Genomic DNA, 15,305 nt, shown 5'->3' on the forward strand with positions numbered 1-15,305 from the left:
CTACACTAGCAATCCAGCCGAGGTGTTTCCCAGAGTAGAGGAGATTATGAGTGACTTTGGTCAGTATTCTGGTTATTTGATTAATGCCTCGAAGACTGAAACAATGAGCTGGGGAGTGGATAATTGGGGTGCTGCGCAAAATACCCAGTTCAGATACTTAGGCATAATAATAACGTCAGAGCTAAACATTTAGTGCAGATAAACATAAAAAGGGTAGATAAGGACATAGATCATCTCTTTCTGCGTTGGCAGAACCTCCCTCTTACAATCTATGGCCGTGTTAACCTGGTCAAGATGGTTATTTTGCCTAAATTGACGTACCTATTTAATACGATACCCCTGATCTTCCACGATAAAATCTTGGGGAAAATTGAGAGGAAAATAGGTAGTTTCATATGGGCAAACAAAACGTCCAGAATATCATGGAAAAAACTCAAAAGGAAATTGCTAAAGGGGGGTCTTGCGCTCCCAGATGTCCTTTGGTATGCCTTTGCGTTTCAGTTAAAAAATATTCGAAGCCTCCTTACTAGTCCCGATAATTCTAATTGGGGACAGATTCTGAATATAATGGTGGATCTAGAGGGGGGTGGGCCCGGTTTCCTGTATAAATTCAGCTCACCCAGATACTATAAAAAGGTGCGCCTTAAGGTTTTAAAACTCGCCTTTTCAGTATGGAGGAGAGCAAAAGCAAAATGGGGCATAAAATACTACTCTGATTTTGCCCCAATTTGGGAGTCGCTGGGACTGCCACTCTGTCTAAGGGACGGTCTGTACCTTCCCATCAGGAGAGCTGGAATAACAATCTGGTCGGATCTGATAACATCAGAGGGGGTTCTCCCGTGGGAGGTGTTGAGATCTAAGATTGGGGACTCCCTTTCCAAATTTAAATATATTCAACTTTGCTCATGGTATTCTGCTGAGAAGGATAACATTGGTGGCAATTGGGATATTGAGCTCGCCCTTCAAACTCCTGGGTATAAAAAGAAGGAAGTGGGTTTCTGGTACAAAAAAACCCTAGAGGCAGAGGAAACCCATGCCCCGCCACTCGATCTGGTTTGGAGCTTGTCATCTTTGGAGGCCGCCTCAGTCACCCTGTATGATACATCTCTCCAATATTTGTATAAATATGTTAGATCTGCCTCACTTAAGAATAACAATTTTTATGTAATCAATAGGCTATATTATACGCCAAAAAAAATTGCGAAATTTGTTAGCCCGCCCCCGGGGTGCCCAAGTTGTGGTTTAATCGAGGCAGATGACATCCGTATCTTTTATGACTGTCCAATCTTGGGCCCCTACTGGTCAAGTGTGGAGAAGGCAATGGAGAGTATTTTCAAGATTAGATTTACCTTAAATACAGTTAGAGTGATGTTCTGTTTAGATGCTGATCTTATTTGCTTACTTAGGGTGGCACAGGTGGCTTTATTTTTTAATTGTATTATTATTGCACGTAGGGAGATATGTAAGGTATGGAAGTATACTAGTCCTCCCTTGTACGAAAGTTGGCTTCAAGCTGCACTCAGAATAGCACGATTTGAATCTGTCATGGCACTCAATGTAAATAGTATTGTTTGGGCACCCTTAATGGAATGGGGGAAAGAAATGAGGCTGATATGATATGATGTCTTAAACTGTCCTATGATTACACCATGCCTCGGAACAAAAAGGGGCAGGCTGGGTCGGCCCAGGTAAAGCAAGAACTTCACCCCTGGGCGCCCCGGACGGTATGGGGATGCTAGTGTTCATATGCACTCACCTTGGTGTAATGAGGACAAAAAAAAAATGGCATACGTCTATCTCCACATCTGTAGTGCTATTACTATCAGGTATGGGCTTTGGAATAGACGGATTGTTTAAGTCTTTTATCTTGGCTAAATCAAGACAGGTTGTTTGCTGAATGGTGTCATTCAGGAATATTATCTGTTCTGGGATCATGCAGGTTCTAAATAATGCTTCTAGACCTTGTACCTGCCAGTCTTTTGTACCCCAGATGGTTTTTGTTTCAATGTTGTTTTCCAAAATTCAAAACCAAATGTAACCATTTTTTCATAAAATGTTTCAGAATAAATCAATTTAGTATTTGTCAACATATTTTCCAATCCTGTCTTATTTAACATTTTGAAATAAAACGTTTCTGGATCAGTTGTGTTAAACCCTGAGAAGTATGGGAATTTCTCATAAAATGCTTTCGAGCTGCCTTTTGGCGGCGTTGTACAATGTTCCCATTGATTATAAGTAAAAACATTTCTAGGATTAGCAGATTTAAGCAAATAGTGATGACCATAATGATTATAGCTATACATTTCTTCATAGTTTGCTGAACCCTGCAAATAATCTTGTTCTGTGAATTTTGCTGACATTACTAAATCTGACATCATATTATTAATATTTTCAAGGTCCCAATCATCAGAGAAAGTACTTGGTGTCACAAAGTCACTTAATGAAACCTTGAACTGATGTAGATATTTTAAGAGCTCAATCGGGCCATAGATTTCATAATCCGTTTTGTCCCATGCTACCCCACCGGGTATTGGATTGGCTGTGATGTTCACTGATGACAGTTCTCTTTTTCGATGTGAGATGATTTGTGTGGCTTTAGGACCAAGTTGATGTTCTGACTTGCTGTGTCCATTGTACTATATTTTCCATCAATAAATCTACCCAAACATAAAATCATGATGAGCCAAAGTAGGAGGGAAAGTACACCTAACACAATCCATAATTCAATCCATGTTGAAATCAGATATGTTTCTTTGAGTTGATGAAAGAGTTCAGTCATTTTTTGTTTAAACGTTTTTGTTGCTGCCGTTTCTTCATGTTCACTTGGATCATCAGAAAAGTCATCGAAATTGATGAAGTAGCCAGATGCAGTTCTGTCAATTGTTGGAATTGCTTCCGGATTTTCTTTAGTCTTTGAATCTTCTTTTGTCACATTAGTATAGTCTGAAGCTACATCATTGTAGACAGTTGTTTCATGACGAACTGTTGCAATTCGGGTTTCAAGAGGCACAAGTTCCATGGCTTTGTTGCATAGTCCTTTTTTATTTACTGCAGGTTTATCAAAAGTGATTAGTCTCTCAGTTTGAACCTCTTGGATTGTAGCAAGGTTTGGTCTTCTGCTACTTCTTGGGAGTCCACTGGGCCTACTACTTATTATTGGCCACATGATTGTGGTTTTACCAGGTCGATTGATGCAACTCTGTTCTCCATTTTACCAGCAAGGGGCGGTAGTACTACTGATCTTGTTTCGCTGACAGCTAAGACAGGTAATGCTTTTCTGTAAGAAAGCCCAAATTCCTTCTTCACTGCGATCTTCTCTCTGACTAGATCCCCAATCTTTGGAATCCAGACAGGATTTGCTGGGACAGGTGGTTTTTCTTCAGTGGCTGTTGGCTTTAACTTTGTGTTACTTAGACGTCTTCTTGTTTCATTTAAGTCCTGTAAAACAGCCAAACGATCTTTGATATCAAAGGCTTTTTCTTTCACAACTGAAGTCTGACAATCTAAGTCCTGGATTTTCATTCTAGTGCCGAACAATAGTTCGTAAGGAGTGATACCTTTTAGAGAATTTCTTGGCAGATTGTTAAGACTACCTTGGAAACTTGTTAGATGTTTGACCCACCCATCACCAGAACCTAATACCCTCGCCGTTATAGATTGCTTTATGTCACGTTTTTTTCTTTCCACTACCGCATTTCCCTCAGGATGGAAGGGAGAAGAGTACCGCAATGCAATGCCCATGCTGGCCATGGCCTCTTTGTAAGCTCGAGAGCTAAACGCAGGACCCTGGTCAGAATGTAGCATGCCAATTGCGTATGTGCCGATAAAGACTCGCAAATCTTTTATAACAGTTCTGGCGTCAGCCGAGCGCTGGGGCCACATCTTAAGTGAATTTTGTCTTAATAATTATGGGACCGCCTTTTTCCTTCTGGATTTTTGCGTATAGATAGCCTGATGCTTTCTAATAAAGGTATCTGGGCTGGTGTCTCGTCCGGTTCCCCACTGCAATCTCTATTGCAGTTCTGACAATTAGTTGCAAAGTTGTACATTTGCACGCACATCCCCGGCCACCAGTATTGTGATTGTAATTCTATTACAGATGTCAAAATATCTTGGTGCCTCAGACCCTGTCCCATATGTGCTTCTTGAATCAAGTAAGCCCTCCGGTCTGGTTTGGAATTACTCTATCCCCCACTCCAAGGATTTGAGCAAAAGGAACGGAGTTCGCATCAATTATGTATTTATTTCCAAGTGGATAAATTAGAGGTAACGCCGCATAGTTGCCTTTCATTGAGGCTTTTACTGCTTGTAGCGTTTCACCGTCTATTTGTTTTTTAGCACACTTTTTTGTGACTACGTAAGCCGGTTGAACCGCTGCCGCTGTGGCTCTGTTAGCCAATGAATTCCCTGCAACGTGAATGCCATCACGCTGATGACTCAGTGTATGTATCACGTGAGTCTTTGGTAGTTCTTTCTGCAAAAGAACTACTTGTTCCCAAAGTTTTTTAAGCTTTATTGTGGCACCTGTGTCATTCTTGTAACCGTTTTGAATCCAGGTCTGCATGTTCTTATTGTAAGACTGGACGCAGTAATGCGAATCGCACACTATTAGTGTCGGGAATTTGAGATCGGCATTTTCAAGCGCCATCTTTAAAGATCTTATTTCAGCTCGCTGAGCTGTATAGTTTCTGAGTGATTCAGTTTTGGTGATTATCAGCCTGAATTTACCAAAGCGCCAGCGACCTTTAACAATCGCGCACGCTGCATTATAGGAGTTTTTTATCCTCGGCGTAGTGTTGTGCAAATCTATCCGTGTAGATTACACAGGTATACTGTTTTAGAGGCAGAATTTCGATTGGCAGAGGATATTCATGTCCGTATTCCAGATTTTCTAGTTTTTCCATTTTCAGATCAAATGCGTGTTTCACGTCTTCTGCAGCAAGATCATTTTCCCATTGTATCCATTTTGGTTCTAATGCCACAGCATTCAGATTGCGTGGTCTTGTTACTGCCTCAAGGGCTGATTCTGCTGTTAATACAGATATGTTTCTCCCTTGGACTAGGGTTCTTTCTTTTGCTACAGCAGTTTGAACCGCAGTTAGAATTTTTTCAGTAGAACTGAATTTCATTTCTGCTTGTGTGTACAAGTGTGATTTGTAAGCTATTGGTACAGTTTCTCCCTCATTAGAGGTCAGGTACGTGAATCCGCATCTTCCTGGGATAACTCGGATTACAAGGTTGCGTTCGTTTGCGCGTGTTTGCAGTTTTGTTTTAGTTAACATATCTGTTTGTAATGATCTTAAAATTTCTGTGTGTTTCTGAGTCCAATTAATTTGTTTGAAATCAGGTTTTATTAATTCTTTTAACCCTCTTTGCATAATTTAGAGTGTATGTTCTTCCAAAATTCAGGAAACCTAGTATTGATTGTAAATTCTTCAGCGTTTTTGGTGCTTGGAGTACAGCACACTTCTCTAAGAAGTTGTCTGGTAGGCTTTTGCCTTCCCTTGATAATTCATATCCTAAAAACAGGACAGTTAGATGAGCAATTCGTGACTTTTTAAAGTTGAATTTGTACCCTTCAGCTGCGAACCCAAGTATTATGGTGTTCACTCTTTTCAAGTGTGTCTCCAGGTCATCATCTGTGAGATAGATGTCATCGACATAAGATAATGCCTCATCATCATATATTTGTAGTAACTCTGTTACCCTTGCTGAGAATAATCCTGGGCAATTCTTGAGTCCCTGTGGGAGTCGACAGAATTGTTTTTGTGACCCCATTGTTGAGAAAGCGGTCAAATACCTGCTTTCAGGTGCAATGTTTTGACAAAAGAAGCCATTTGAGATATCTAATGTCGTTTTATATTTTTTGCGCCCAATGTTATTCATTAGTGCTGCACTGTGTGAGTTTTGTACTGCAAATGTTTTGCAACAGGAGTTTAAGTGTCTGTAGTCCAAAACTAGACGATATGAATCGTCTGGCTTGGAGACAGGAAATAAAGGATTGTTCATTTGTGAGGTGCATGTTTAAATCACCCCCTGATATTCAAGTTGATCTAAGATCTCTCTGACTTGTTTTTTAGCTTCTTGCTTAACAGGATACTGCCTTTGTGCAGTAGGTTGATTTATTAACTGGATTTTGTGGGGAGGAGAATCCTCATCCCATCCTACATGATTTTTATATGATGCAGGAGCTTGGGCCACTGCCCATTTTCTTGCAAATGTGTATTTTTTATGAATTGGAATATGATTTGAGAAGGCAGGCATAATCATTTATTCGCCATGAGGGCACTCCCCGACAAACTCTGGTGGCCAGTCTTTCTCAGATAACAGGATATCATAGCCTTTAGATAAGTTATCTCAAAAAACACCTCTTATTTTCCTAGTTTTGTCCCCCTCTGTACGCAATGTTATTTCATATAATTTATGGGGTTTGCTAACTCTGGTGTCCGCAGTTTCCACCTGAATGTATTCATTCGTGTCCACTGTCTCCAGAAGATTCATCAGGATCTTGCGAGCTATGGTTACTTCTGCTGCGCTGTCTAGCATTGTCTGGGCCCACTCTCCGTTTTTCAGTTGTGTCCTCAGAATCCTCGGCATGTTTTATTTTAATACTGGCTACCTTCTTTTTTGTAAATTGTAATTTTTTACTTTGATGAGCAGGTTCCTTGTCTTTGGACTTGACGTGCTCTTCCTTGTGTTCTGACCATCCTCTTCTTTCCGATTTCTGTGAGGAAGTCTGAAAAGATCGAGAGGGACGTGTATCAATATCTTGATATCTGTCAGGTTTTTTCAATTTATCCCTATCTCTAAGGTTGTAACTTTTCTCAGAGGGCTCTTTTTGGGGAGTCTTGCTTCCTCTTTCTAGAGATCTATCTCTTCGCTGAGGAGACCTTCCTCTGGACTGAAAATGTTTTTTTTTCTGGGAGTGGATTGTTTATTACCCTCCCAACTCTTTTTTGGAGTATTCAGATTATTTTTAATAAAAGTTTTTTCAGGATTTTCAATTAGTTGTGGTTTTAGTGGTTTCCCACCCAAACTATCTCTACCTAGTTCTTCATAGGATTTTTCTATGATTCTGGCAAGTTCAAAAGGTTGTTCTGCTATATCTGTCTCTTTCAATTTCTGGCAGATCGCCACAGATGCTGCTTCTCCTTTTATGTTGGCTAATAATATAGCCGAGACCTGCTTAAAGTCTTTCAGTAATTTCATACCCAGAGTTAAAGCAGGTTCTGGACCGTATTAATTTTGAATCTGTCTTAGTACATCTGGTATAACCGCCATAGACGGAACACAATGTGTTTTTGTGTAAATCTAAGCAAAGACTGTGCCCCAAGTGTCACAGTCCTCGACATGTGGTGCGATCCCCATTGGAAGGCAGATAGTCAGAATTCTGTGTTTCTCATGAGGTGTAGTATCAGCAAATACTGCCTCTATTTGAGTGATTTTTTGAGCTAACCAGAATGGAATTTGTTCACATTTTGCGGGTATTTTGCCAATAGCTGATTGTATATTCTGTGGTGTGATTTTATTTGTGTTCCCCTGATGAGGGGTGTGCTGTGGAATTTTAATTGCTGGTTGGACTGTTGAAGTCCTCATGACATATTGGACCAATTGTCTTTGTATTTTAATTAGTAGTTTTAGCTGAGCTAAAAGTTCCCGGTCTGGCATTTTTTCAATGTCGGGATGTGGTATGTAGCTGGCTAGAACCGGCCATGTGGCTCCTGGTCTACCTAGTGGACCGAGCCTGGTAATGTGATTTTGATGTTTTAGGGCGCCATTAAACCAGAGCAGGTGCTCTTGGTATGTTAGTGGAATTTCAACGTCCTCGAAAGGAGCGTATTCCTCTGGAGATTCTTCTATTTTGCAATAGTGGAATTCATGTGTCACAGCATGTGCTGCTGGAAAATTTATCCAGGAATAGAATACCACTGTCTGACGATATTCATGGGCCTCTACCACAAATATGACTGTACCACCTCTCGATGATAGTCCATTTTCTATAAGTTTAATAGTTATAGTTTTTCTTACATTTACTGGAATGATTATAGCATTCGGGTCATCATTTTGGAGACTTGTGTCATCCGCTAGGAGTTGAGCTGCTATTCTAGCTTTCTCCCTTTCGTCTTCACTATCCGACATTTTTCTGACAGAAAGTTTTTTGTTGCAGAGCAAGTTTCAAGGAAACAAAGATTAGGTGCACTATATTTTGGAACACTGTATCCTTCAACGTTGACTAAACCAAAAACTAATACATAGAAATCTGTTCCTACTAAGTTGCAGCGGATATTAACCTTTTACCCACTCCAGACGTCTATTGGAGTTTTTACGGGAAAAAGGGGTCTGTGTGAAAAAGCACGACTGAGTTACTCTAATGTCTTGCGTTAGATTATCGCCTTACCAAACGTTGGGCGCCATGTAGTGTAGTTCCTATATTCCCAATAGGCTCTGCGCATTGGAATAACATAAACAGCAGTTTAGACGTAGGACTGAGGTCATCTAGGTCTCTACTGACTATGTTAGACTTAATTAGTTTTGCCAGCTAGCTCAGAGGTCACTAGAAACTTTCTCGAATGTTCAGGAAGGAGTTAACTTTCCTGATTAGACAAGGGATTCGTTTCTGACAACCGCATAAACATGACAACTTTGCTCCCTCAGAATAAATAGTATATCTCTAGAGTCGTGTGAAAACAATAGACAACTTTTTGCTGACTTAACGACAACTTTAGATGAAACTAATAGTCACCCCCCAAAGGTGGGTAGTGTTCCCATAAGCAACCTGCTTTACGCTGATGACCTAGTGCTTCTCAGTCTAACACGTGTTGGTTTACAAAGGCTCCTGGTAAAATTATACAATTACACCACTGCAAACCTGTTAGAGGTTAACCTAAAGAAAACTCAAGTGGTTACCTTTGGAAAAAAAAGGAAAGTCGGGGGAGGATGGTCATATAACAACATGACCATTGCAGTAGGAAGTGTATACAAATACCTAGGGGTCAATCTCGACTCAAGGGGCAATTTTGCGAAACAGCGTAAGGAGATATCTGCTAAAGCTGTGACCCTACAGGTGACCTTCTCCAAGCTCTCAAAAAAATTGTCTGGCCCAAGTTTAACTCCTCTACTAGAGGTCATGAGAGCAAAAATAGGCCCAACACTGTCATATGGTAATGAGATTTTCAGGGGTAAACTGAACATGAATTTAAACCAACATGTGACCAAAATTTATAAAAAAGTCCTTTGTTTGCCCAAAAATGCCTCTGCTGCCCAGATTAGGCTAGAATTTGGTTTATTAAACTATGAAGCCTCCAGCATTGGCACATTTCTAAATCTCTGCCACAAATTCAGACAAGCAGACATAGGCTCATTGGAGTCACTAGTTTGGCAAGACATCTTTGTGAAAAACCCAGGGGGCACGTATGGGCGCCTCTTTAAGGAGTACATTCAAGAACTCTCTGCGGGTGACCTATGGGATCTCAACCCCAGTATGACAGTATTTAAATCCACCATTAAGAAAAGCGTCCGAATAAGTTCCCTCATTATGGATAAAAATCACTTTGCCAAACGCAGACACGCCTGGGCCATTATGAACTCGTACGGGCGTTTAGCTCCTGCAACCTATCTGTCCTGCACCTACTCCCTGCACCTAAAACTCAGTTTTATGGCTATCAGACTTGGTGACTGGCAATTTTTAAAAGATCTGCCAGGCTGGCGTCGCACGTCAGATGAAATATGGTGCAGAGGGTGCGGCAGGACGGCTGAAACTCTGGAGCACGTGGTTTGTCTTTGCCCAGCACTCATGGCACAGCGCAGACGTAAATTGAAAGTGGAATGGAATAGGTTGGGAATCCGGTCCTGCAGACAGGCAATCATTGCGGCCTTATGCCCAGAAAACACGGCTTTAAATATCGGCCTTATACTGTTTATACGCTTTGCATACCGCAATTTTTTGCATGCTCCCCTCATGTTGGGAGCAGCCTAAACCAAGTTGTATCATCTGTATATTTATTTTATTTACCTTTGCACTATCATGATTTGCTGCTATTGACCTGCTGTTGCTATTTTATCTGATCTCTTTTTTAACATTTGTAATTATTTATTAACGGCGGGTGGGCCTACAAGTTCAACACGGTAAATCACTGTATAACAAACTCCGTATCTTTTATCTTCTTTAAAAAAAATAAAATAAAATGTCATTTTTAAACGTCACTTGGATTGTTCAATAGGGAACTGCACAATGCAATGTGGGAACTTTTATCCACTTAAGTTGATCATTGATGTTATTTTTGTTCTTACAATGTGTATTGCTGTTGGCACTTCTTTTAAGGATGTTATTTTATATCCAAATAAAGATTATTATTATTAAAATAGACAACTATTTCACTCAGTCAATCGTGCATGCTTAGTTTCACCAGGAGTGCAGAGAAACAGAGAGACGGACATTTTCAATAAAACGTGTTATTTATTGAGCAGTCCTCTTTCTCATGCAAGAGAAGTGAATTGCCACAAATGCAATACTTATCATGAAGTAAAGTGCGTATGGTTTCTGAGCATATGATACTTTAAAACGGATAAAATATATACAGACATAAAATCATTGACTAAACGTACTCAACTGGTGCTTCTAAGATACGCCTACCCCGGTGTACCTAACCTAAGCCTAGTACGTGGGAAGGAGTAAGTGAGCTGCAGTTTAAGTTAAGTTAGTTTTTGCCAAGAATCTGAATCAAGAATTCTCTCAAGGTTTTAATCAGCTTCGTACCTTGGTTCTAGAATGAAGGAGGTCTTGTATCTCTCTCTCGGGACTCGATCTCCCAGCAACCCGCAAGGGCGACTGGAAACACCGGAGCTGGAATTTCTCGGCTGGAGAAAAGACAGCGTCTCTCTCAGCGAGTCAAATGGGAGGGTCGGCTTCCTTCGGCACTCGCATCAGCTGGGCGTCGGCCAAGTAGATAGCCGCTCTGCACCAAACCACCGTGTGTTTGCTTAAGGCAACGTTGGTATATTTATACCTCAAAGGTGCCGAGTTTGAGGTAAGGTTGGACATAAGACGTCACTAAAAACTAACAGTTCTTTCTTGACTCCAGGATTTCTTGTTCAAATCAAAATAAAAGCAGGGGGATTTCCCAGGCTGCTGGAGGCTTGGTTTGTTTAAAGAACGCGTTGTACTTTCTAGGAGTCTATGGGAGTAGCCTTGCTGTATTTGGACTGCATTAGCTATTACTAAATATGGACATGATTCTTATGCCTTTATAAGGATATGTTTTGTTATAACCACATAAGGGCATGAATCGGGGATATATAATTAGGGTCCTAGATAGATTCACAACAGAACCATTTTAACATTATATATATGCTGGCTCCATTCATGGAAAATCTGCAGCTCACCCCTCCAATCTTACTGCCCAAGCTAAACTCCTGCCTGCCAGTGTCTCGTTATTACCTATTTACTTCAGTGTTATTGAGGTGTGTGCTGTTTACGTGTGTGAGTGTCTTTTAGCCTGTGTGTTTGTCTATGTGTGCATGTTTGTGTGCATCTATTTGAATATCTGTTTGTGGGTGTTATTTTATTCTATTTGTATTTATGTGTTTATGGGTTGTTAGGTGTCTGTGTGTTCATGTGTGGGGTGTGTGTTTGTGGGTCTGTGCATCTCTTTGTATGTGTATTTCTTTGTGGGAGCACTCTTTCTGTCTTTATCAATGTAGATTACAGTAAATTACATTAGCACACACTCAATTTTGTATGTATTCACAATCAATTAGTAGGATACCATTTTCAGTGTAAAGACTGTACTTGTAAATCATTATTTTTTATCTCAAACACAAATTGTTTATCCTCCACTCCAACTTTTAAACACAACACGTAAACTAGAGGCGTATCTTCCATTGGTGCAGCAGGTGCAGTGGCACCAAGGCCCACTGAACCCTAATTATTGCTGTATTTCACAGTTCAAACAGGGACCAAAGACGGCATTTCTTTCCTTTCACTTGGGGCCCTGACACACTGGCTACTGCCGTCATCTAGCCTTGCTGGATGCTGTATGAAAGAGTGAAGACTCTTTGGATATTGATCTACTCGTGAAATACACCTGCTTTAGAGTTGGAAATGATTATCAGCCCGTCAGTGGCGGGAAGTTCCATCGGGGAGCATGGCAGTGCCTAACAGGACTGAATGTGAACACAGCTAATTACAAGAGGCTGCCGGTTCATTACAGGTGCCTGTATATTCTAGGCCATGTCATAATGTTTGGAAAACTTTGAGACACGGCGATCTCCATATGTGCTGCAAACAAGTACACTATCCCGCCAAGATATTAAGGCATAAAGAGCCTTGTTCCTTGGGGAAGTTTACTTGCGAACCATAGAGACTCGAAGAGAGAGAGATAGCTAGATAGATATTTTCACTGAAAAAAGCAAAGGTTACAGGGACGATATAGGTAGGAAATAGCATTAAAAACTTTAGAAATACATGGAAAAAAACAAAGGTTACAGGGGCGTTTTCCTTAGGTTCACATTTTACATACTCAAAACCATAGAAACTGAGCAGTTATAGTTACCTGGGGTAACCTTAGCTTAGACTACCCAAAATGCACAGCTTATGAAGCGGTCAGAGAAACACATGAAAACATTGCTCCTGCCCGTAGAGTGCAGGATTTTAAGCTGCTCCCTACGGGTAGGAACAATGGTGGCTCCAGCTGGCATCATGGGGGCTTTGGGACCCCCTCTGGCCCCCAACAATAATGATTTGGGTGCCCTGGGTGGCTCAAGGGCACCCACCCTTTACCGGCAGGGCCATTTTTGTAAATCTTTCATTATTCGTGCTCAAGGCATATGCATGGTAAAGACTTGTGTGGTAAAGGGGGTACGTGGTCAAGGCATATGCATGGTAAAGACTTACGTGGAAAAGCTGTTACGTGGTTTTTGTTGGAATGTATGACATTATAATTAGTCTAATCCTGCACTATCTCTTGACTTGAAACTAAACCCTGGGCCTTGAAAAACTGGACACAGACAGCTCAAAAAAAGTGTAAAAGCACGTGTAGGAATGTCATGTCACATTGTCATCACATGCCATTTTCCCAGTGCATTGTACCATTCCCCCAGTTTTGCCCGGATAAATGGTGCTATGAACTGTATAGCACTACTCGCTACCACGTTTTGAGGGTGATCCATTTCTCTTCCTACCCTGGAAAGAGAGTTACTCCAGCATTTTGTTGAAGTGAAACTCTAACTGTTTCCAATGACAGAAATAGTCAGATTGGGGTCTGTGAATGCTCACTTGCTCACAAACTGATAAGGTGAATCATGCATGCAGTACAGTTACTACTGTGTGATTCTACACATGCAAAACATGTACACCTGGCAGCTATCATCTGACTAGTTTTGTTTTCAAACATTGTTGAAAGAGCTGAGGACACAGACAAGCCCACTGACACCAAGAGAGAAACAGTAATAACAGTTATTCACAATCCCTGGCAAAACCCCTAGGCCTGCTCAACATGAGACCAATCTCCCTCCCAACATTCTTGCTAAACTATTCACAGGCATTCTGGCACACAACATAGTCCATTCAAAATGGCCTTATGACTGCAAGCCACAGCAGTGGTGAGTTAATATTGTGCTGTTAATAAAATTGATAATTTCCAACACTGAGAAGACACTGGGTGTAGGAAGGTGGATATCTGACTATATGGTTACCCCAACTTTTTGCCTTGTGTTTTGCTGGTTTTCGACTTAGTTGGCCTGGGATCCTGCTATTCAGGGCTCCAGGCTATCTGCTCTCCCTATAAATGGACTCCATGTACTTTAGGTACATAACAGATTGGGTATTGGGTCACCTCTGTGAGCCCCTGTGTAGTGTACCATAGGTACCCAGGGCATAGGTGCATCCAAGGCCTACCATGGGCTGAAGCATGTATTATGCCACCCCTGGCTGGCCATCCAAACTGACACCACAGGTTGATCACTCAGCTTGAGTAAGGTGGTATAATCACCCCTTACTTAGATATAGTATACCTATATCTACCTTTATATATAGACACATATGCACCTATAAGTCACTCCCATGGTAGGCCTCGACAATCCTCGAGGCAGAGTGCTTGGTTTTATGTGAGAGGGTGCCCTAGCATGAGCTGAGCCCCTCTGCAGCTTTCAGAACCATGTCCTAATAGCTGTTCTATGATATAGCCATACCATATACTCTTAAGTGCATTACAATCCTCGTGGTTAAATGCTAACTTTGGTGTGGCTTTATCAAAACACGTGGTGTAAGGTGTCAAACACTTTGGAATACTACCCCTCCCCCCCACCAATTACGGCGGTGGGGGTAGCATTCCACCCTTCTAGAGGAAAAAGACATGTATGTTACTGCTTTACCCGGTTAAAGTTAAACAGAGCTTCAGCATCACAAAATGGATGCTGCTGCCAGAGACACGAGTCTGACCTCCTGCTGCTGGACGAAACTCCAGCAAGGGAGGCCTGGACAATGGTTTTCCTGTTGAGGGAGGTGCTAGCACCTCCCCAGACAGCCTGTAGTGTATTGGGGCAGGGTGGGTTGAATGGAACAATGCTTTTCCAGGCACTGCCTGGGGCACACAAGATGCTCCATGCATAGCCCGGTGCAAACCAGTTGCTGGAGCACTCCAGCCCCGCTCTGGCGCGATACTGGACAAAGGGTAAGGGGTGTAACCACCCCCTTCCCAGGTCCACCCATAGGAGGGACCTAGCGGGTAATCCAGCCCATTTTCTTAATATAAAGATAGGTGCTGTGTCCCCAGGACTTTAGATTATCCTGGAACGAAACTCTGAAATGAAACTCCTGGACCTTCGACATTCTATACCGACTAGAAGACTGAAGACATCTCCCTTGTGGTCAAGGAGTGACCACCCTGTGTAAACAGGGACCCCTGTCTTTAGTAACAAGCAAGGTAAAGGCGGCAATTGGCATTTGAGCTGATCCAGTGTGAACAGGAAAGCATTTTGGAAAAAGATATCCGGAGTTACTTTTGTCATATATACTTCCTGAAGAGTTACCTTTGTTATACAGTTCATAAAGAGTTACCTTTGTTGTACACTTCCTGAAGAGTTACCTTTGTTATACACTTCCTGAAGAGCTACCTTTGGTAGATACTTCCTGAAACTGAATTAATGGCAGCGCTTCCTGATTCCTCTCTTTTTCCACAATCTGTTCTGTTTAAATGAAATCTTATCCATGTGTTTCTACCCAAAACTGTACCTGTAGCACATGAGTGCTCTGTAGCTGACCTTTCCTTAGTAATTTACTCTGAACAATGGTAAATCACTGCCTTTTC

The 15,305-nt window shown here is 41.5% G+C and overlaps 1 protein-coding gene across 1 annotated transcript in view; it reads right to left on the reverse strand.

Annotated features, from left to right (window-relative positions):
- The window catches only part of LOC147737244 (uncharacterized), a 542,156-nt gene that overhangs the window by 250,914 nt on the left and 275,937 nt on the right, over positions 1-15,305 (reverse strand). The gene's annotated exons all lie outside the window — the stretch shown is intronic.

Source organism: Lissotriton vulgaris, chromosome 1_1, assembly GCF_964263255.1.
Source record: "Lissotriton vulgaris chromosome 1_1, aLisVul1.2, whole genome shotgun sequence".
Taxonomy (NCBI): domain Eukaryota; kingdom Metazoa; phylum Chordata; class Amphibia; order Caudata; family Salamandridae; genus Lissotriton; species Lissotriton vulgaris.